Here is a 16,721-nt window from a genome sequence, read left to right on the forward strand (position 1 = left end):
CTATATATCTAATGTATCTGCAAGTTTTAGTTATAAGTCTGTTTAAAGTTCTCATTATTTTCATGTCGATTCCCATGACTATATTACAATCATTTTACTTAATTGTCATACAAATTCAAGTCTTATCTGTGTCTTTTGATTATGGGAGGAACTATTACTAAAATGGGTGATAGATGTCTAGGAAAACATCTATGATCTGGTGCTTTAAATTACCCAGACACCAAAATACTGATCTAAAGAAAACATCAAGAACTTTAATAATATCAAGCTGCCAGTATAAATCCATAACATCTGTAGATAAGCCAACGAGCTCCAGTAAAGTTCTGGATGGACATGAGGCCAGGCAGGGTTTTCCTCCATCAGCCGCTTTCTCTAATGTGGGCGTATCCTGTTTATCGGGGTGAAAATGAGAAAATGCCCCCCTGGGGTCCCTGTGAAGACCCTTCTGTCCCCCCATCCCTGTGGGCCTTGTTTAAACACAGCAACACAGTGAGACGGATGCAGTCAGGGGGTCAGAGACACTCTGCTGGGAGTCACTAACACATTACATCTGATGCACAAAAAATATACTGCACCACTGCTTTTAACCGGAGAGAAATGTTTTTTTTTCTCCAATTATATAAACATTAAATTTTTTCATTCAGATTTAGATATTGGTTGCTACAAAGTCAGTGGAACTGATGACAGATCCTCACACAGACAATGAAATAAAGTGGACTTACATCCGAATGCTTAAAACTCTTAGACAAATTATATTTTAAAGGTCCTAATGCAGAAACACATCAAATTATCATGGTAACCACAGCTTCCACCAAAATTCCATCATTACTACTGTAAAATCAGTTGATCTTCTTCAAAGAGTGTTATTTTGTTACATTTCTTCATTGATGACAGATGACACTTTATTATAATACTAAGCCAGAAAAACACAAATATATGTTTCTGCAAAAAAATTAAAATAAATAAATAAATAAAAAAAGGTAATTGCGACTTTTTAGCACACAATTCAGAATTGCAAGAAAAAACTCAAGATATAAACTCGCAATTCTGAGAAAAACAAAATCATAATTGCAGGATAAAAAGTTGAAATAACCTTTTTTATTTTTAAATTTCATTGTGGAATTCTGAGTTCATTATCTCAATTCTGAGTTTATATCTCGGAATTCTAACTTTTTTTTTTTTTTTTTTTAGAATTCTGAGTTTACATCTCTCAATTCAGATTTTTTTCCCGCAACATAATAATACAAAAAAAAAAACATAAAAGAAAAAAAACTGAGTGAAACTATTTCTGACTTTATTTCTTGCAATTGCAAGTTTATATCTCATAATTTGATTTATTTTTTCTCAGAATTGGGAGGGGGGAAAATCGGAATTGTGTGATATAAGATATAGATGTGAGATATAAACTCAGAATTGCAAGAACAATCTAAATTGTGAGAAAAAAAAGTAGCAATTACCCTTTTTTATTAATTTTTTTCATCTGGTGGTGGAAACAGGCTTCCACACAACTCTAATCAGATCAGAGGGAGTGTTACACATTTACAGCTGTTCACACACACAGAGATACAGTTTGCTAAGAGCCACTAGATGGCACAGAATTCCAGATGTACTATATAATATGTGTGTGTATGTGTGTGTGTGTGTGGGGGGTTTATCCAAGACTGGCTGCTCTCTCCTGGCTTTCATCCGGCTTCTATTCTAATCTATTATATTCTGTTCTGTTCTATTCTATTCTGTTAAGTTCTGTCCTGTTCCACAATGTTGACTTTCCCAGGCAGAAATGGAGACAAAAGAAAAAGATGGGTTAAATGCAGAGAGAAGAAAAGAGGCAGTTAAATGAAAGCTTGTGCAGGTGAAAGTGGATCAGTGTGTGTGTGTGTGTGTGTGTGTGTGTGTGTATGTATGTATGTGTTACGGGGGGGATGGAGTGATCGACAGCTCACACGCCAACCATTATAGTAAGGTGCTGCCAGCACCATCGCCATGGCAACAGGCCAGGGCCCCAACAGAACAATGAAGCCGGATCCCAGTGTGTGTGTGAAAGACTAACGGCCTCCAGCGCTCATATTTACATGTGACGCTGAAGGGTTAATTGCTGTGAATTCCTGGGCTGCGTGTGAACTCTGTGTCGTCTTTGATTTGACATCGCAAACACTTCCAGAGCTACAGATGTTCAGCATATGAACGCATCTCTTTAGAGAGATGATTTGATATATATTTAATATCTCATATTGAATGCAATAAGATGAAATGGAGACTTTTGCTGACTTGAGCTGCTTTTCAGACGTTTTTTTCTTCAGTAATCTCACATGTCTCCTCTAAAATGCAAAACAATGTCTCAAACGGTGCTCAAATTTGCCAAGGAACCAATAAAAAAATCTGATCTCTCAATATGAACTCAATCATTTCTCATCAAATGATATGGGCTGCATTTCCCAAATGCATCGTATAAGCCTACGTTGATTATTAAACCATTATCACCAATGGAGCTACGATCAACTTTGGCTTACGATACTTCTAGGAAACGCAGCCCTGAGCTGTTCCCCACATTCATATTCCAGCTCTATACTCTTACTGGATGATGACTACTGACTCATTTCTATCAATTCTACTGTTAAAAGGTTTGGGGTCAGTAAGATTTCTCCTTTGTTTTGAAAGAAATTAACACTTTTATTCAGCAAATATGCATTAACTTGATCTCAAGTGACAGTAAAGATTTCTGTTTCAGATAAATGCTGTTTTTTTTCTTCAAAGAATCCTGAAAAAGTATCATGTTTTCCACAAAAATATGAAGCAGCACAACATTGAAAAATCAGAAATGTTTCTTGAGCAGCAAATCAGCATATTAGAATGATTTCTGAAGGATCATGTGACACTGAACACTGGAGTAATGATGCTGAAAATTCAGCTTTTATCACAGAAATAAATTGCAGTTTAAAATATATTCACATAAAAATACCAGCTGTTTTAAATTGTAATAATATTTCAAAATATTACTGTTTTTCCTATATTTTTGATCTGGAAAATACAGCCTTGGTGACCAAAAGAGACTTCTTTCAAAAACATACCAACCCCAAATGTTTGAATGGTAATGTATTTTAAGGATTTTTAGCACAAAAAAAAAGAGACAAAGTTCACACCAAAATGAACAAATAACTGAGGCCTCCACTGAATCTAGGCCTGAACCAGCCAGAGTCTGCAGTGCTTCCAAAATGGGCCCATTTTACAGTCTTCTGTGATCCAGTTGCTTGCTATTTCTCTGATGTCTTTTTTGTAAATCCAAAGTAACAGAAAACCAAATATTCCCAATGGAGTCTGATCTAGTTAACACTTCAATCTGATTGGGATTGAACCTCAGACCTTTGTAGTACCAGCCCAGTTTCTTAATCAACTGCGGACCTTCTGAGTAAAACATCAAAGAGACTCTAGCCTTGCATACCAGGTAGCAGAAACATCTTCACTCCTAGATTCCCCAACATGCATCAAACACCACAAAAATAATTTTAAAAGGAAAATATTTCTGGCCCAACATCAACAATGACATTTTCAAAAGACACCAATTAACCTAGCAGTGGGAGAACCTGAAGAGCCGGGCCAGTACATATTCTCTACTAAACAAATCACATCTCTGATGCAGTATGTTCCCAGGTCAGGGTTGCAAAAAGCAAGTGAACAAACTTTAGGATTTAAGTGAAAATCTAGCATGAATCAGACTCTTTATCCTATGCAAGATGGAAAAAGCACCTGTGACTAAGAGCGGGGTTTATATACAAAGAGCGTTAAGAGCAGGCCAGCTGTAGTCTTCCAGGATAAGGTGAAAATATAAGCTCATTGACAGACGTATGTTAGCAAGTGAGCTAGCTAGCAGCGATGACAAGGCAGATAGTGAAGTCTACAGGGTTCATTTCTACAATGATTATTTTAAACCCTTTCCAAGCAGCCATCTTAAAACAATACAAAAAGGCATTGCAACATATCAGGTTTTATGGATTTTTCATGAAGCAAAAAGTTAAAAACAGGCCAAGCGACGTGCTGACAAGCGGCTAGAGTTAAATGCGAGCGCGCATGAGAGATATAAAGGGAAAATGTTTCAACATGGTCAAACTGGGTCAAAGAAGAACCTTGTCTCAGCCAATTGGGCACCTCTAAAGCAGCAATCGCTCTTCGAGGAGAAATAAATTATTTATAAGTTTATAAGAATGACATGTCATGAAGTTTCAATTTCACTACAATGATTCCATACCCACGGAGCATAAAGCAACACCACATGGATGAGAGGGGATCACGACACAAGTGGTTCCGCCCACCCAATCCGGTGCTCCCAGACGTACAAAAGACGGGGAAAAACAGACGTATAGATGCCTTTCATCCTCACAATGAGAATCATATGTCTCCCGTGGCCTGCTCCAGACATTCGGTCTTCACTATAGGTGATGCCTTCGGGCAGAAAGGGGAATCTGAAACAAGGAACAAATCGATGGAGATGGAGATAACAGGCTTCTGGAGGGGAAGCAATGGTCTTATGGCTCTGGCCGAAATCCACTCTACAAACACAAAGGTTATAGGATTTAGTTCCAAGAAGAACGTAGTTGATCAACTTGAGGCAACAAACCCATCTGTAAATGCAGCGTACAACGCCATGAATGTAAAGCAACTGGTGGTTCACAACCCAAAAATGAGTCACAGGTCTCTTAGAATCCTGAAATATGATACATAATTATATATTATCATCCAGCTCTTTATATTAAGCTGGATATATCCAAATGTACCTGGATACATACAGTACAGTCACAAAGGTGATACATATATGTATCAAATCTTGGCAAGTAAATGTAAATTATGGCACAGCTCTTTATATAAAGTTGTATATATAGTAGTATAGTAGTACTGTATAGTAGGGCTGCAAGATTAATCGAAATTAAATCACAAAGGCGATAAATCGCGATAAGACAGAAGCTGTGATTGTCATGCGTATCTTTCAGTGAGGCACGGTTCTGTGATCAGTAGTAAATCTCCATCCGAAGGCCAGAGGGTGCTCTCGCGGTGAAACTCCAAATACACCTAGCAGAAGAAACCCAGGAACTCGCTATAGTAATTTTTATTATAATAAAGTATTTAATAATGCAGTGCTAATCAAAATAGTCTTTATCACTGCTTAGAATACTATGAAATATGTTGTGTGCCCTATTCTGTGTAAGAAGCCACATCATCTCACAGAAGGATTTATTTCAAACACTCAACTGATGTTATGAAGTGAGTTTGGAGTAAAAACATGTTATTAAATGTGATATTTTCACGTGCTTTCAGATGGGAACAGCATTTACTTCACAGAGCCATAGTTCACTGAGAAGCTACGCAAACAGCTTTCATAATCGCAGAACGATTTCCTCGATTTTATTATCGCGCGATTATGAACGCGATTTTGCATAGCTTGTCAGTGAACTACGGCTCTGTGTAGTAAATGCTGCTCCATCTGAAAGCACGTGATGGAGATTTACGGATTACAGAACTGGCTTTACTGACAAGATGCACATGACAATCGCATTCGATTAATCGTGCAGCGCTACTATATAGCAACAATGTTGGGTAAAGTTACTTTTAAAAGTAATGCATTACAATATTGCATTACTCCATACAAAAGTACTTAGTTACTTTTTATCGAAAGTAATGCATTATTTAACTTTTTCGTTACTTTGTGTCACCTGGGCTGTTTTTTTATTTATTTTTAACAACAAAAAATCCAAAAGTTATATTTTAGTAATCTGTTAAGGCCCTTTAACACCAAAATTGAAATTTGTTAGCCTCAGGCTGACGGAAATGTCTCTGACTCTGCACCTCACCCCCAATTTCTCTCAACCGGGGACAGGAGAGCTGTCAGTCAATAAATGTGAAAACAAAAAAAGCAAATCAAATATATTCTTGTAAATTTAAAAGTAATGTATTACTTTACGAAAAACCCCAAACACTGTACAGCAAATCTAAACTGTGTGATTGTTTATATAGTTGAAAAATTTTAATTATATTATCGCACAGCTCTATATAAGTTGGCTATATAGTACATTGACCTTTATTTGCATACATACAATATACTTGCATAAAGCAATATATATCGCAAATTACAACTGCATGATTGTTTATATTGTCACAGTGTCAACTATATTATCACACAGCTATAAAGTTGCCTATAGTACTATATTCTCAAACATACAATATACTCACATAAAGCAATATATACAGGTGCATCTCAATAAAAGTTCATTTATTTCAGTAATTCAACTCAAATTGTGAAACTCGTGTATTAAATAAATTCAATGCGCAACTAACAACTGCGTGATTGTTTTTATCATTGCAAAATGTCAACTATATTATCACACAGTTCTCTATATAAAGTTGCATACATGGTACAGCTATCTGTATTCGCATGCAATTCTAGGCTGTGACATATGTAGAGTTGGATATGTAGTACATCCAACTTGATTTTAATTTATATAGTATACTTACATAAAGTGTTATAGACTATATAGCAAACCTCAACTGTTTGATTGTTAATATCGTGGAAAAATGTAAACTATATTATCACACAGCTCTATATATAACGTTGGATATATATAGTACATGAAACTGTATTCACATACCTACAGTTGGTTACGCTCACTTAAAGTGATACTATACTATATACCAAACCTCAATGTGATTGTGATGTAGGCTAGGCTATTATACAGTCACACAATTTTAACTACTATACAAATTCATTGACTTGACCTTATAAAATCAAAACAATGATAAACACAAATAATAGGATATCATTTAATTTTCTAAACAAAATGCAACGTCAGTGGAGGACAACAGCACTTCAGTTCCAACAAACATCTCAGTTTAATTTGAAAGATTAACTACAGTTGTGATTGTGCACTGGTCTGTGGCATTACCTCATCAACAGCGTTCTGCTTCCAGAAATACTGCATTTAAATTTAATACGAGTATTTACAGCATGCATTCTGCTGAATACGCACAGAAAATGAAAGTCAGCGAGTTCACGGGCCACGTCTATGATGCCGCTGCATTGCTTCATGGAAATCCATCAATACCAGCCGGTCTAGAAGAGAGACTTGGCTCGCGTCTGATTTCTCATTATCGTAGACTAATGTTCTTTCCCGGTGCGTATAAATCAACACGACTGAGCCACTTTCATGTGCACAGCGAGAAGTTATCGTGCATATCAACTGGGTCTTTGAACTCTACATGTATGTTCTATATGTCAGTGGGTGTGGATGAGATCGGACACAGAGTTTGTATTTATTGATCGGTCACAGGGCTTAGAAGAAGATCAGAGACTGAGAGAATGGCATGCATTGGTGTGAATGAAGAGAAACCTAGTGTGCTACCTTGCTGTCAACAAAACCAGCTAACTTTCTTCTTAACCATTATGTAGTCTCAAAAGTGGCTTATTTGGAAAGCTTAACGTAGACAGAAGACACAGGAAACTCAACCCATTGATTCTAATACAGTCTAACATAAGTTAAATCAAGTAGCACACATACAAATTCAGCCAAAACAATCTCAGAAAGCAGCACAATACCAAATGCTCACCATTTGGAACAAGTTTCATGTTGCTTTGAAAGTTTTTATATGTCAACATGCGCTAGATGGACGTGGTTGACTGTTGCACTCCCGCCTCGCGTGTTCTGAAAATGTGGCGGTAAATTCTGCTACTAAAAAGGCGCGTTTTTTTGTACTGCCCCGCCTCTTGCGTTTTTTTCGTATGCTGCTTTCTACGGAAGCTTGTTTCTACTACGGGATTTAAAAAAATAAATGAAAAAATGAAAATAAATAGCACAATAGCGACCTTTTATCTCACAATTCTGAGTTTATAGCTAACAATTTAGACTTTTTCTCACAATTCTGATGAAAAAGTCAGAATCACGAGAAATAAAGTCCATTGATATTGTGAGATATAAACTCGCAGTTGCGAGAAAAAGAGGCAAAATCGTGAGATAAAGATTTGCAATTGCCTTTAAAAAAATTTATTCTGTGGCAGAAAAAAAAAACTGAATTCTCAGAGGAAAAAAAAAAGTAAGAATTTCAAGATATAAATTCAGAATTCAAATTTCAAAATTCTAAATTCAGATGTAAACTTGGAATTTCAAGAAGAAATCCAGATAATCCAGAGAATTTTTGTCAGAATTACAAGAAAGAAAGATTGAAATTGTGAGATGTAAACTCTAGATTAAAAAGTCACAATTATTTTTAAAATGTATTTGTTGTTATTTCTGTACTTATTTTAGCTTAGCAACTCTTAGAAAGCAGCATAATGGCATTTAAAGAAGATTTGTTTTAGGAACATGTGGATGATGAATTAAAATGCTGTTGAGATAGACATCATCTGAAGAGATGCATTTGTGAATCCAGGCTAAGATAAGTGATAAAAGGCAAATTGAACCTCAATGGCACAACATCTCAAGTGCTGCAAAACATGACTATCTAAACATTAAGTTAGCCAAGTCTTGAAACTATAAAACCTATAAAAACGATAACATTTTAAATAAATGATACCTACACAAAGTCAAATAAAGAGAAATCTTTCCTCAAATTAATATCTCTTTGCTATTATTACATTTTTTCCATGTCTGATTTTTATGCTACCATTAATGATGTTGATTAGGCATTCAGGGGGGCCCCCACCAAATGCAACCCCCCATGCCCCAGTCTCTCTTTGGGAATGTTTATATATTAATTTATGTGCACCCGATCACATATTTCAACTAGAACTGAACTGAAGAAACCAGACTGAACGAGAGCACCACAGCATCTGCTGCAGGTGTGTGATATATTTCAGTGAAATGCCATGATAGTTCAATGCTGCATGAGCTTTATCATTTGTTATCACAGCTCACAGGACAGAGGAGTGTCTACCGTCTCAGTTAATGTGCATTTTTCTCATTATCTTCTCCTGTCCTTGAATTTCTTCAAAGAATGCACAGCACTAACGAGACTTCTATCTGTAAAACAACCCAACTATTCTGCCTAAAAAAGAGAAATGCTTGATTTATAGTAATGTTGGGTTTTTGCAATCATTATATTCAGCGTGAGAACAAAAATGAGATGAAGAGCCTGCTGGATCAAGTCATAACCAATGGGGATGTAAATTTGTCCTCTTTTTGTAAAAGGAAACCAGTTAAAATAGAATCCTCCTGAGATCCAGACAGCAATCAGACTAAAAGAAGCTCATATGAAAAGTGTTGCTCAAACCTGTTGCTTCTCCGATGTTTCTCAAAGAGAAAAACAAAATGGTCATCTCAAAAGTGTCCTTTAGAGTTTCAGAAGAGATCTCAACAATGGCAGACCAGCGTGGGTATTGTTAAAATGAAAACTCTTGAAAGATGTTTTTCAGTAATTGAAATAAAGCTCAAAAAAGTAAACTATTAAATTAAAAACATTAGAAATGTTGCCTTAATTGGCAAATAACTTAAATAAGTTTAGATTGAAGTACTAAAATTACTGAAACTAAATTTGAATTTGAAAATTAAATTAAAATGGAAACTGAAAATATTAAAAAAAAAAATCTAATTCAAAATATTAATAAATTAATAAATTAATAAATAATAGGAATATAAATCTGAAGTCAAACATCTGAATATGAACTTAAACATTTTACAGCTCTATAGTCTCACTGACTCATTTGGGCCTGTTTTTATCTTTTAATTTAAGGTATATAAATTAAATATATATATATTTTAGGACATAACTGAGAAGTCCACTACAGAGCTATAAAAGAGCAACTTCTGACCAAATCACATTCTCCTTTGCTTGGGAGAATAGAACTGTGTCAGAGTTGTACACTGAAACGACAGAGGCTCAGTGCTGCATGTCGACTGAAGGCTGATAAAATGTCTTAGGAGCATCTTTAAACGAATATCTGCATGTCAGTAGCCTGCGTTCAATCGTCCTGTCACTCACACGGGAAAGAGCTTTGGGTCAGTGAATGGGATTTTGTGACAGACCTGCCCTTTCTTTCCACAGCATTAGGAAGACAAACTGCCGTTATCACTTAAAGTGGGTCTGCGGCCGCAGCAGACACAGGTTTGGCACGTCTCCTGAAGCCGCAGAGATACAGAGACTCTTGACACTGGTCAAGCTGCGCACTTAAGAGAAGAGATGGACCAGACCGCCATCGTCTGCCGGAGAGAGCGCCGTGTCCATATTAAGAAATGAGGCCGTGCTGCTGGAGAGATATCAGAGCAGACATACACATCGACACTCACGACCAAATGAAAAGAGCATCTCTAATAAATATGAGCAGCTTCTGTCAGAGGACGCTTTTATTTTAGGTTGCTTTTTACTTTCCTCAGGAGTTCTCCGTTAAATTTCATTTTAAGTTTCAGCTTGGTCTTGAATGTCTCTCCTGAAAAAAATTCACAGAAAAAGAATAACAATTTTAAGTAGAAGGAGTGAATGTTATATTATATATATATATATATATATATATATATATATATATACAGGTGCATCTCTATAAATTAGAATGTCGTGGAAAAGTTCATTTCAGTAATTTATATATATATATATAATTATAATGTAGTCTCAGGACAATTTAAGTTAATATTGAGACATTTGATCATCTTGGCTTCGTTTGAGACATTGTTGAGATCTTTTCTGTAGGTCAAGATTATTTAGAAACGTGATTATTGAGGACTTTTTTCTGTAGAGACATCTAAAATCTGAACTCCAAGCACACTTACAATTTTTTAATGTTTTTGAAAGACGTCTTTACTTTTGAGCAAAAAATACAGTAACAACAGTAAAAATTTAAATTTTCTATTGTAATATATTACAATTATATAAAATATTATTTATTTCTGTGATGTAAAGCTGAATTTTCAGCATCATTACTCCAGTCTTCAGTGTCACATGATCCTTCAGAAATTATTCTAATATGCTGATTTGCTGTGATTCATTTCATTTTTCAGAATTCTTTGATGAATAGAAAGCTCAAAAGAATAGCATTTATCTTGAAATAGAAATCTTTTTTGTAACATAAATTTCTTTACTGTCACTTTTGATCAATTTAATGCACACTTATTGGAAAAAGTATTAATTTCTTAGTATGCACACTGCATACTATTTCCTTCTCACAACCAGTATGTCACATGACCACTCCAAACATATATAGGTTTCAGGGACCTCATCAATAGCAGACTAAGACAAGAGAACACAAGAGGAGAGAGATATATGAGAGAGAGTGAGTGTATAAATCACAGGACATCTCCTGCAGGGTTTATGAACGCCTGCCTCTCCATTAAACAGAGGGCCCTGCTGGTACCTGGGGGCCACCGTGCAGGAGCCGAGGCCCCACCGCCCCCCTCCCCGCTCGACGGAGAGGTCGTCACAGGGCCTGATCGGCGCAACCCCTGCAGTCACGCTGCACAGTGTCATTTCAAACGCAGTATTTCACTCTGATAACAGCGGCTCGCTCGACGTCACCGCGGCTGACGGCAAGTCAGAGCACAAATAACACTTTCTATCAGAATAATGGTGAACGTGGCATCAGATTCATACTGAGTATTTTGAGCATGCACTTCCAATTAAATGTTTGTTTATCTTGATCTTTTGCTCTAAAGGCTTCTGCTTAAATGCTTGATCTGAAGTTTTGTAGACAAATATAAATTGTGCCCACAAGCAGACCTGGAATCTAAACAAAGCAGCAGCCCAAAGAGTTTTCATTCGCGTCACATCATTCCCAGACTTCCATTTGTATTATTTCATCCCTTTAATATTATAACATGTGGAAAACAGTCATAAAATACTATGGGTCAGTGTGTTCAAACTTTTGACTGCTAGCATATGTGAATGACCATCCGCTTAATTAAATATTGAATAATTAAATAATTGAATAATGTCTTTTTTTCCACCACATTTGCAAAAATAAACATTCTAAAGGTTCTAAAGTTGTTAGTTAAACCAAAGATTCTTAAAGGGGTCATATGATGCAATTTCAATTTGTCCTTTCTCTTTGGAGTGTTACAAGCTCTTGGTGCATAAAGAAGATCTCAAAGTCTCAAATCCAAAGAGATATTCTTTATAAAAGTTAAGAGTCAGCCACACCTACCATAACGCCTCGTTCTAACACGCCCCCACATGTCTACGTCACTATGTGGGAAGATTTGCATAACGCCGCCCAAATGTTCACGCAAAGAAAGAAGGCGTAACTTTTATTCTCACTGTAGTATTGTTGTTGCCGCCGCCATGTCGTGAAGGCGCTGTGTGATTCGTTGTGATTTGTCGTGAAAGCGAAACTACTTTGTTTGGCCTTCCAAAAGAGGACGATATCTGCTTCGTCATGCCTGGAGCTGATCCGTGCCGGTCGCTGAGGAAATACTACAACTTTGCGCTGTGGATCGCTGGATCGGCTTTCACCGTGGACGAAGCGGAGTCTAGCCCGGGGTCGTCACATGCGATTGCTGCAAGCCCTCCGGACGCTCCTTCGTCGAAACCGCCGCCTCTGCTCACTCTAGCCCTCCGGCCATTCCTCACTTTGTCCCCCGGCCTCTACTCACTCAAGGCCGCCGTGTTTGACACTGTGTTTTGTTATGAAAGCGAAACTACTTTGTTTGGCCTTCCAAAAATGGACACGACTAGAAATCATTGTATTTACAAAACTGTTCCAAAACACTTCAACCCAAATATTCAGATGTGTGCAGCACATTTTATGGAGGACTGTTTCCTGATCCTGGGAGAGTAGACTACAATGCCGGCTGTTCTGACTCACAGTCTGTAAGTACGTTTTTTTATATTTAAAGAGTTTTTATATTTTATATATTTAAAGCGAGTTTTTTGGGCAGTGTAGAGTAGGGCTTGTTGTTTGTCATTTCTCCGATCACAAATGCAGACATGGTTTTATGTGTACACGGCGCGATGCAACGCAACGCGTAAAAAGACAGTATATTATCATTATAATCAATTATGTCCTCACTGGATGCAACAAATGCCTCGTTTATAATGGGTTTTCATGTTTTTGAATCATCGCTCTGGCCTGACAGGGCATCATCACAATATGGTAAGGGGCGTAACATTTCCGTCACACGCTTGAGGTATTCGGCCAATCACAACGCACTGGATAGCTGGCCAATCACAGCACACCTCGCTTTTCAGACCGATGAGCTTTGTAAAAGTCTACTCGTTTCAGAAAGGCGGGGCATAGAGGAGAAACAATTATGTACAGTATGTGGAAAATAATGTGTTTTTTTAACCTTAAACCGCATAAACACTTTTCATTACACCAAATACACAAAATAATGTTCTTTTTTAGCAACATCATATGACCCATTTAAAAGCACATATTCAAACTTGCTTCTTCTATGTTTTGTAACAAACTGCGATTTGTATCTTTAAAAATGTAAGTTTAAACACTTTCAAGTTATTTAGTTATTTACACCAATTATTTAGAATTGGAAACCTAGAAACCAAAACGCTGATCAGAAGAACCCTTTATTTTCAAGGATGGACTATTGAACGCTCTTCACCAGATGAAAATGAAATAAATAAAAGAAGATGCTAAAAGAAGCAGTACCAGTAGGTTGTTTTCTTTGACATCAATAATGACAACAAACAGCATTGGTTCTTCTGTAACGGCATTGGCTCTTATATGGTTCTTCTACGATAAACACTTTAAAAGTCAAGCTTACAATTAAAAGTTCATTTTAAAGTTCCACAAAGAATGTTTTAACTGCCAATTATTTGGAATTGCATCTATGATCTGCTGAAGCCTAGAAGCCAAAACACTGATCTAAAGAGCCTAAAATGAAACATCAAGCATTAACCGAGAGGCACCTTTTGAGGCACTTTCCAAAACCTTCACCCTCTCTGCTTCTCTCTGGTGGAATGAACTGCCAACTTCCATCCGAACGGCTGAAACCATCACTAGTATCTTGCTTGTTTCCGAATCTAGCTTTCGAATAAACATGGCATTGTCTACTGTGAATATTATTGGTCCTGTGACGAACTACTTATGCTCCTCCTCTATTGTAAGTCACTTTGGATAAAAGCTATTGTTAAATGTGATGTGAATCTCCAAAGAACCATATCCCTCAAGATCTCCATAAATCCAAGAAGCACTGAAGAATTCAATTTGACAGTTTTCAGACAATTAAAAATATATAAAGACCAAGCTAAAAAAAAAAACAATCAAAAATTCTTAAAACCACATGTTCAGACTTGAATAAATTGAATTTCAAACAATGTTCCACAAAGAATGTTTATCTGCCAAATTTTTAAATTGCAAGAACCTAGAAACCAAAACACTGATCTGAAAAACCTCAAATTAAACATCAAGTATCAGTGTTGGGAAAAATTGCATTTAAAAATAATGCATTACAATATTGTGTTACTTCATAAAAAAGTTACTAATTTCATTACTCAGCTATGGAAAGTAATGCATTACGTTACTTTTGCGTTACTTTTTGTCACCTGAGCTTGGCTTACTTATTTATTTTTAATAACAAAAATCCCCAAAGTTATATTTTTGGCAACTGAAAGGCCCTTTCACACCAAAAGTGAAATGAATAAGCCGCAGACTGAAGGAAGCGTCTCTGCCCCTCACACCCGATTTCTCTTAACTCAGGGACAGAAGAGTAACTTATTTGAAAAAGTAAATCAGATATTTTCCTGTAAATTTAAAAGTAATGTTTTACTTTACTAGTTACTTGAAAAAAAGTAATCTGATTACGTAACTTGCGTTACTTGTAATGCATTACCCCCAACACTGTCAAGCATGTAATAAATCTCCAAAGAACCATACAGAAGCTCAAAAGAACCCTATACATCCAACATATGATGAAGAGCCTTTATTTTTAAAGAGTGACAGTTTAAGTTTTTAATGAAATAAAAAGCTGTTCATTTATATTTGAATCTTTAAACTATATATTTTTGTACACTTAAAAATAAAGTTTTTTTTGCAGCAGTGTCAGTCAATAGTTCGTAGAATAACCCTTTTTTCCTCAGTGTAAAGAACATTTAAGAACATTAAAGAACATAAAGAATCTTCTATGCAATGGAAATGTTCCATTGGTGTTAAAGGTTCTTTATGGAACCACTGGTGCCAAAAAATAACCTTTATTTTGGTCTGAAACCTCCAGACCTGAGGCCCTCCGTACCCTTTGGCCAGGACACATCCATTTAAACGAAGTCCCGTGTGATTAGTTTGCCCGTAACGTTGTCCTAATCAGCACTGTGTTTGAATAAAGCGCTGTTCTGCAAAGGGGTAAACAGAGCTGTATTTGATGCTCTTTATGAGGGCTGTTTGGCAGGGTTTATTCCTCTGTTAGACTGGCTCCATGCTCTCGGAGGGAGGCCGACCCTCCTGCGGGGCCGCAAATGGGCGGGTGGCAGTCGGGCCGGCCCACATGAGAGAGAGATGCTCTCCAGCTGTTCCAGACCTCGTGCTTTATCTCTTCAGGATGTTACAGTAGATGTTAACAGGTTTTCAATGAGAATCATCATGCATCTCCACCCCACAATAAAAAGCTTGAAAACAAACCCACTTGAGATGGAGATAAAGAGCCATTTTCACTTCAGATAAGCTGCGGTTTTTACAGACTGCAAACTACCGCGCTCATTAGTGCGAGTCATCAGCTCTGTTAACACCCGTGATGTGAGAACGTTTAGGCGGCCTCTCCATTAGGCTCCACATTACATGTTTGTCGTAAACCGCATCGGCACGCCGCAACCTTTAGCCCAGTTAGCTGGCAGAAAACGCATCCAGAAAGGTTTTAACGAGATCAAGTAAGCAAATTAACACATGCAGGTTCCCGGCCTGTGAATGTTCAGAATTGTTTGAATTAATTGATGCATAAAATGCGATTAATCTACTTTAGACGGGACGTCTACTGAAACGTACATCACATAATCTCTGCTAACACTTCATAATAACTTTCATTTATAAGTCATTAGCAAACATATGATCCAGGACTTTGAATGTGGATGTACATGAGGATATAAACCCTAATATACACTCAAAACTTATTTTGGCCTACATTTTGAGTTGCATATAAAATGTCCATCCATTTAGATTACATTTCTTAACATTAACTAATAAACTTAATGCAATGCATATTTGCCAGTCATACATAAATTAAATAAAGGGTTAGATTTCCACACTCAAAATAAATAAATACAAACAAATTTCAGCGTTGTTTATTAACCATTTGCATCTATTTAATTTAATTTTAATATCCATATTTTCAAAATGCCTTTATTTAAATCTGAATAAATCTGTTAATTGTGAAACCAGTTAAAATATTTAGTTAAAAAGTATTAACATGATTAAAATATCCACTTAGCTAAAATTTATGAGATTTGGATATTGGGTTTATTAATACATAAATACATACACACACATATATATGTGTGTGTGTGTGTGTGTGTGTGTGTGTGTGTGTGTGTGTGTGTGTGTGTGTGTGTGTGAGAGACCCTGGAGCACAAAAGCAGTCATAAGTAGCACAGGTATATTTGTAGCAATAGCCAAAAGTACAAAAGTAGGGTCAAAATTATCGATTTTTCTTTTATGCCAAAAATCATTAGGATATTAAGGAAAGATCATGTTCCATGAAGATATTTTGCAAATTTCCTACCGTAAATATATCAAAACTTAATTTTTGATTAGTAATATGCATTGCTAAGAACTTCATTTGGACAAATTTAAAGGTGATTTTCTCAATATTTAGATT

This window comes from Sinocyclocheilus grahami, unplaced genomic scaffold, assembly GCF_001515645.1.
Source record: "Sinocyclocheilus grahami isolate Dianchi unplaced genomic scaffold, SAMN03320097.WGS_v1.1 scaffold1169.1, whole genome shotgun sequence".
NCBI classification, from domain to species: domain Eukaryota; kingdom Metazoa; phylum Chordata; class Actinopteri; order Cypriniformes; family Cyprinidae; genus Sinocyclocheilus; species Sinocyclocheilus grahami.